Source organism: Pygoscelis adeliae, unplaced genomic scaffold, assembly GCF_000699105.1.
Source record: "Pygoscelis adeliae isolate BGI_AS28 unplaced genomic scaffold, ASM69910v1 Scaffold170, whole genome shotgun sequence".
Taxonomy (NCBI): domain Eukaryota; kingdom Metazoa; phylum Chordata; class Aves; order Sphenisciformes; family Spheniscidae; genus Pygoscelis; species Pygoscelis adeliae.
In genome coordinates this window covers 2714505-2722004 of record NW_008824002.1, presented here as the reverse complement: position 1 = coordinate 2722004, position 7500 = coordinate 2714505, and the positions used below count along the sequence as shown (strand labels likewise).

The 7500-nt window shown below is 35.0% G+C and overlaps 2 protein-coding genes across 2 annotated transcripts in view; both read left to right on the top strand.

Annotated features, from left to right (window-relative positions):
* Positions 1–2485, top strand: part of GRIA2 (glutamate receptor, ionotropic, AMPA 2) — a 53308-nt gene extending 50823 nt beyond the window's left edge. Inside the window, exon 15 of the mRNA XM_009325329.1 lies at positions 1–2485. This exon is cut by the window's left edge and continues 375 nt beyond it. The gene's annotated coding sequence lies outside the window, so the exon portion shown is untranslated.
* Positions 1–2492, top strand: part of LOC103918006 (glutamate receptor 4-like) — a 3706-nt gene extending 1214 nt beyond the window's left edge. The window contains exon 2 of the mRNA XM_009325248.1: positions 1–2492. This exon is cut by the window's left edge and continues 375 nt beyond it. The gene's annotated coding sequence lies outside the window, so the exon portion shown is untranslated.
* Positions 2493–7500: the final 5008 nt, after the last annotated feature.

The window sequence follows — 7500 nt, the reverse complement described above, 5'->3', positions numbered from 1 at the left end:
GCTAACATGGAAGTACTGTAATCTAACTGAAGTCGTTGTACAGGCAACACACCAGTTTCTGCAGCCACCGTTGTTAGTCCCTTGGTTCATATTGACTTAAGCACACTTGACATCAATTGCATCAAGATGTGACATGTTTTATAAGAAAAAAAAAAAACATTTAAAATGAAAAAAATATTTTTAGGTATTTTCACAAACAAAAACTGGCTTTTAAATAAATTTGCTTCCATAATGGTTGAATATGACAAAAGAAAAAAAAAAAGAAAAAAAATCTAGACTGCGGGGAAGTGGAATATGAAAATAAGGCTTAAGGCATCAGTTCCTTATTTTTCAAAGCCAAATATGTAATGTTGAGAAGAAATAATAATTAAAAGGTTCAAATCTTGTAATTTAATATTGTTATTAAAACTTTGCTGTATATCCTATTCTTTAACATTTGGTGTTAATATAAAATTACTTGGCAATGCTTGACATTTGAAATAAACTTTTTTCTATGGTTTTATTTGCAAGTGTTCCATTAATTTTACTAGCTACAGTTGGGTTATAAAGAATCTGAAATCTAAAAGGACACTGTCAAGGTTGGGTCAATGTTTTAGTTTTTGGCAGTGTCGCCACCCCCAGCTGACTTGAATCTGTTCCACAGTTTTTTCTACAGACGAGCCCAAGCTGTGATGCTCAGATACGCACTTTGAACTCTGAAGATCAAGGTTATTCTGGGTTGGAGTAGTACTTGATACCAGCACATGAGGAGTCAGATAGGTGCTGATTTAGAGCTCCTCTTAACTCTGACGTGCAGGGACTTACGTTCCAAAGATTTGGTTCATATCTATCTCTACTTTTGTACAATTGCATTCATAAATACATGTACAGAGGGAGAAGACTATCGGTAAAAATTGATAAATGGCAAGCAGTAAAATAGTGTTAAATATTTTTTTAAAGTATGAAACAAACACAGTTCTCAAATTGCTCCTTTAAGGAAGCAGTTTCAAACTGTTAAAAGGTAATTCTAAGCAGTAGCTAGTAAAGTTCTTTGTTATGAAAAAAAACCCAAAACCTTGGCAATGTCTTTTTGAATTAAGATCAATAATAGCTCGAATTAGGTGCAAGTCTGTACTGATGAAAATATAAAAACTTTCCTGAATCTTAATCATTATGAATATTCTTTGCTATCTGAAGTTACCATACGTTTTAATTATGTGTATTTAAAAATGATAACTCTACTTACAAAGCAAAAAGGAATCCTAGGAGAGGTGCAATAACGTTAATTTAAATGCTAATGCCAATCAAAGCAACATCACGTTTCTCTAGCTTTCCCTGTAGATAAAATTGCGTACATTTGGTTGAAAAGCTTGCATTTTTTCTGCATTGTGGATACATTGCCTCATGCAGTATCAGTAAATCTCTATTTTATTTTGGACTTAAATAAAATTTGAAATATGACTTGCAGTTTTAGTTGGAATCCATTTCTTAGGCTTAAGTAAAATGTTTACTGAACATTGGAGAAGACAGAGCATTTATCAGAAACTTGAAATCCCTTCTTGTGGTACAAGCTCTGAGCCTGTTTCTGCAAGCATGTGAACACAGTGTATACTCTCAGTGTGGACAGCAAAAGAGGTATATACAGTGTTTTCAATGTCAAACTTAACCAGTAACTTCCCCCTAATTAAACTAAACCATTTCTGGACGCATCTGTAATCCATAGGTGTTCTGTGCGTTACTCCTCATCAGGAATGTTGGGGGATGCATTCTGATTTTTAATGTTCAATGCTAGAATGACCAAACTAAAATAATATTCATATGGTAATCTAAACTGTTCGAAAAAGTAGAATTGCATTACTGTATACAGTGGAAAGCTATTTATTGTACCTCTGGGCTTATTCCTCTAAAAATCGTAGCGTAAAAAAAATCTTTGTCAAGCCTGAACTGATGTATATAACTGAAATAATGTAAAGTTATATTTTCATGTTTTTATACTTAACAACATGATGGGAATACATAACGTATGAGTATTTCAATTACAGATAATATTGATTGGATAATACACATCTCAGTTAAAAAGCAGTAATCATAGTTTAATATCCATGTTACCGTACATCAGTATATTGCTATATAAAGTATGTCTGTGTGCATTTAAGTGAAAAGTAGTCAAGAGTGATGAAAGCTGTCCAAGGGTTTTTTATTCATTTTATATGAAAACTGTTATGGAGCAACCAAAATGTTTATGAACTCAAACTTGTGTAAATTTCAAAATGTCCTTTTACTGTAGCTTTTTGTTTACAGTACAGTATCTTATTTTCTGCTTTGTTAAATGAGTAACGGTACAAAGCTGGACATACACTTTCTAAGACATTAACGTTCCCGTTTTTTCATGTATACCTATATGACAGAAGATGCTTCTGATTTTATTTTTCAATCTAACACATGATGGCTTTTCTGGAGTGTTGTATAAACTTCAATCATACATAAAAAATCTTCTTAAAAAAGGCAAAAGACCTTTAATGTCTGCTTAGTATTATTGAAATCTGGTTTCTTATTTATTATAAATGTATTTTCCTAAGATTTTACATAGAGCAAACCTGTTTGTCCCCACAGACATGAAATTTCCTTGAAGAGTTTTGCAAGGAGAATATAAATCTTCCCCCAAATCGTCTTGTCAGTCAAGGGTAGATTTACTGTAGTTTGCGTTATCACTAAACGAAGTACTGTAACTTTCTTGCCAACAATATAATTGTATTTCTGGAATGTAACCTTCTGGATCGTGGTTATAATGGCAGTGTGATAGGATGATAATGCTAGTAGGTTAAGTATCTGTTCAGTAACTCTACTTAAAAATTGTCAGCTTGAATCAGTAGTTTTTTACTTCAACAGATTGTTGATGTGTCCAAAGCAGAGAAAGAACCTGAGAAATGGCAAGTGTTTTAGGTATATATTAGTAGTGTCGCTACTAGAGATCTAGTACAACAAAGAGTTCGCTGTAATAGCAAACAAATTGAGTCTGAAGAGGCTTGCAATGTGAAAGGTTCAACATTTTTATTTAAATGTATTACACATTTTAACAGAGTGTGTTTCAGGGGTATTGGCCTCCTCTTTGGCTGACAGATGTAGACAATATCTTTACACGAAGTACCGTGCAGAAATAATTGTATGTAAAATACAAATACATGATTTCAGCTATCATTTCGTACAGTTAGTTATATGAATACAGTGGTCACCAGCAAAACGGAATCATCAGCAGTTGTTCTACATGATATCCCTAGAGGCTACTCGGACCTGTTTCACAGTACCAAAGTTTATTGTTTATTAAATCTTTTCATTTAAGCTGTCATGGGATCACAAAAATTCGCTGTGAGACATCTATCAGGTCCAGATTATCTTAGGAATTCATATTATATCAAGCACAGAATAAAATTCATACTGAGCTGTTGACTTAACTTTGAACATTTTTCCTAGCATCAGTTTTTGTAGATAACGGAGAGTACTATATACCTATGTGAGACATAATAGAGTTAGGGAATTGTACAGAGTAATGGCACCTATGTGACAAATTTCATTCAATCAATGCCTACTATTGGTCTTCCTGAAATTTCTGCTCATACTGCTCCTAATAGTCTAAACTTCAGGGCTTCTTCAAATAGGTTAATGGTAAAATTGCCCTAAAATTGTTCTTTTTTCTGTCTTGAACGCTATCTTTCCTCTCTCCCCAAAGAAGAAATTTGGTAAGAATGTCTACATCTAATATCTGGGGACCTACGGGAACTGATAACAGCTTCATAACAGAGAGTCTCAATTAATTCTTCTTGCATTTAGTAGGTGTCAACTCCTTGTATTCTGAAGTAACTGTAATATTCGTAATGCATCCTTTTTTAGAGATTTCCTTAAAGTAGTGAATATCACTTTGATGATCACAACTTCAGTTAGAGTCATTTAGTGCTTTAACACTAAAATTTATTGAATTGATATTCTTTGGAAAAAATAAATCTTTAAATTATGATTTTTGTAAACAAGTGGCAAAAAAATAGAACATGGTAAGATACAATACAAAAATTCTGAGAATTACAGATTAACTCACCTGCAGCTTTTACGTGTCATGAGGCCTTCCCACAGTCCCTAATCTTATCGTTAGGGCATATTACATGATGCGCTTGCTTTGTTTCCCTCTTGCCCCACCACATGCAGTTAGTTTAAATACGTACTTTTTAGCTTGGTAGGCAGATAGGAAATAGGATTATACTTACTATAATTTTTAAAAAAATGATTTGGCAGTCATTAAAAATGTTTATTATAGCTCATTGCATATGTCTCTGTATTAAAGAAGCAGTGATGATAAAGGTAGGAAGGATATCTCAGGCCATCTAAGCTAAACCCTTAATGCAAGTGGCATCATCTACTGCACTGTTCTTCTGTCAGTCTCCTTTGCACATCTCTTACTGCTAATGAAAATTTGGCTACCTCTGTAGACAGCTCAGTGCTTTACTTACCTCAGTGGTAAGAAAATTCTTTATACCTCAAAGAAAAGCACTTAATTCCACAAAGTTGTCCAGTGAATGACTTCGTAGCGTTTGCCCAAAGTTCTTCCGCACAATACACTTACAACTCTCACTCGACAGGAAAGGACCATTCCTACGTGCTGTAGGCATAGAGAAAAAGTTCACATTTCATTTGTCATTATTTTTGACAAATGTTGACTTTTCAAGACTGACTTAATCTGTGTTAAAGCATTTACTCCGACTAGTCTTCCAACTGAAGATTGTGTTTTAAAATACATATTTAAATTAAAATGGGTTTTATTTATTTGCTTTGAAGATCCTAAACCTAATTTTGAAAATGTGTCTTATACAATAGGAAAGGGCTGCTAAACATTAGTCTCTGGGCCAGCCCCTTGAAACTGTCTTCAGTTAGTTCGTATCTGGAGGTGGGGGCAATGCTACTAAGAAAGGGGTTCCAGTGGATCCCATGAGCTCTGCAGGACCATGCTGCCTCCTTTGCATCTTTCCATGCACAGAAGGCAGGCAGGTGGGCAAAGCTGAAACAGGAGTTGGAGAGGCAATTTTATGTCATTCTTCTGTCCTCCTTCAATCCTAAAAGGTGAAGGAGCATCCAACGGAGACACCAGAGAGGATTTATCCCTATTTTCTAAGGATTAAAAATATACTCACAATTTTTTTTTTCTTTTAAAAACCCACTGTTAGTGCACTTTTGAAATGATAATTCTATGTTTTATTTTATGGTAAACAGTTCTTAAAATGGGAAAATTGTTTCCAGAGTCATTTACTGTTAGTAATGTGTACACATACTAGCTTCTTAGAAGGGGACAGCCCAGAGTCCTTCTGGCATGTGCTTTACTGAAGCATCGAGAGCCTCTTGTTAAAAATATTCTTGGAGTCTTTTATATGACAACTTTTTACCCAATTTTGAAGTTGTATTGTTACTGCCTGCCCTTCAGCACCATGTTCTCTGGGTTAAGAGAAAAATGTAATTAAAGAGGTCAAGCTATAGCTCTTTCACTTAATAGTATGCTTTACAAATAACATAATATTTTTCAGTAGTTGGTTTCCTTATGAGTTTCAGTATAAATGACAAACACATTTTGGGTTACTTCATACTCCTAAATAGCGGAATATTCACATAAATATATTTTCTGGTTTTGAACAAGCAGATATTTTTTATACTGTCACAATGACTAAAGATAAAATAATACAAGCTACATGATTTTTACTTAGGTGCTTCTTTTTATATTTGTTACTGTTGTTTTTAATAATTTCACAAAACTGTTAGAAGAATATTTACATTAATTTGGAACTAAGTGGCTTGGCAGCTAATACAAGTTACCTGTAGCTGGAATTCATCATTCAGTTTCAGCTACTGTGTTAATAAATAAGCGGAGTTGCTGGTATGTGAAAATGAAGATTGTGGATGTTCCAGTATATATGTATGTATACATATCCATACACAAATATGGAAATGCAGTAAGTAGTAAAACTAGTGCTGAGTTTGATAAGGCCGTACTCAAAAATTATGATAACTACAGCAATAATTCATAGTAGGGCCAGTAGCGAGAGGAAGGTTCATAAGCAAGTGCCTTACCACCTTTAGTTTGAATAAATGTGGAATCTTACATTTCCATAGGACAGTATGAGTCCCCATGGGACTCAGTCAGCAGTGAATCCCGTAACTTCAAAATCTGGTGTAACTCCTGTGATTGTCTTTGTTCTCACTGACCGGATTAAGTTCTACAGAACTTCTGTGAGAAAAACGGGCTCTTCCACACTACCTTTGGCCTACACAAAAAGGTCAAATGAAAGCTACTGCATGCGTCATTGCCTCTCACTTCAGCGGCAGGGACGATGGGTTTATGTATATGCATGTATATGCTTGATTTTTCAAATTACACTGTCTTACCTATTTAAAAATCCACATAATTGATCTGAGAGGCTCAGGTTTAGTTAAATCTAACATTACATGAACAAGGACAAACAAAACATTACTCTTTGTAAGTTATTACTTGATTTTCTGAACCAAAACCTCGATAAGAAGTTAATGCCTCCAGAACAAAATACTGGGCATTGACAGGGCTGAATACTACACTACCTACTTTGAACATTGTGCAATAATATATACTGCTATGGTGCCGTGGCAGAATTCTGTCCACATTTTGTATTATTTTTTCACTGGCATAGCCAAACAAGTAGTATAAGCTATAGGAAATCACTCTCACAGTGCAGGCTTGGCCGACAATTTTCAGGCAATTTCTATTGATTGGTTGTATCTGTGGCATTACAACGTTCTTTAAATCTGCACCTGCTGAATATAAAAATAAAGTGTGTGATAAACTGTTTTTATAAAGCCAATATCTTCAGTGAAAGCAGGATTTTACTTGACATGTTTTCTTTTTCCTGACGGCTATACTTCCCTAAAGTACTTGTTTTCCACAGGAATAGTTTTCACTCTTTTTCACTGTATGCTCTTGCTTATTCTAGGGGACCTAAAAAGATATAAATATATTTTTTTAGCATTATAGATCCACAATTAGATGTGGGAGATGCTCATCAGTTCTGCTTAGTCCACCTTATAAGCTGCCTTCTATAGGAGAACTTTGTCATTTTATGCTTGTAATTTACTTTTTGTTCTTTTATCATTGGGACAGATTTTAGCACATTGAGGAAAAAAAGTAACATTGCATAACCTGCTTGCTGATTTGAGATGTAGCCCAAGTCATTCAAAGTCATTCAGCTGATGAGCGTGTCCCGTGACTCACACCTCTTAAAGAATCTTTCTCAAACAGCAGGGACAAAGACTGCTCTGAGGAGAGTAAGGTAATACGCTTCGGTCGGATCCTGCCTCGCTGAAGTCCAGGGAAGCTGGGGCGTCAGGACCAAGTCTGAACCTCCCAGTTGTCTGTATGCAGTCACGCAGTGATCTCCCCTGGGATCACCGCACTTGTGCTCATGCTAGCAAAACTGAATTGTTAGCACGGTCAAAATGCAAAAACTGTTTTTCAAC